Source organism: Lupinus angustifolius, chromosome LG11 (assembly GCF_001865875.1).
Source record: "Lupinus angustifolius cultivar Tanjil chromosome LG11, LupAngTanjil_v1.0, whole genome shotgun sequence".
Lineage (NCBI taxonomy): Eukaryota > Viridiplantae > Streptophyta > Magnoliopsida > Fabales > Fabaceae > Lupinus > Lupinus angustifolius.
The window spans coordinates 24,622,930-24,623,420 of NC_032019.1; positions in this window are offsets into that span (position 1 = coordinate 24,622,930).

Consider the following 491-nt stretch of genomic DNA (forward strand, 5'->3'; position numbering starts at 1 on the left):
TGTTCACACATGAACATTGAATGTTGCTTCTGTAATTTATTAAAGTAAGACTTTAATTGTTGCACTATGAATGTCTTGTCAGTGTGATGTATTGTATGTGTTGGATTGTATAGAGTTTTATGAAAAACTAAACAATCTTATTTAAAAGTTTTTATCCACCAAATATATAATGAGTTATGTTATTTAAAATATTGCATCTACAAGAGTGTGGAGGTCAATATGTGTTGCTATTAGTATATAATGTAATTGAATGTAGTGTTACATTGTTATTATCATATTGATTGCTTGAGTTTTATCTTGCAAAGTGTATAAATGAAATGCATTTATTGGCATATGATAACAGCACCAAACTAACGTGTTGGTGATTATAATTTCAATTTTGTTTCATTTAATTCATATAAAATTGTGATTTGGCTGTGAGTTATGAATCTGAAAAGTTGGTTTATAATATATTATTTAAGAGTTATTAATTAATGATGATTAATTAATGT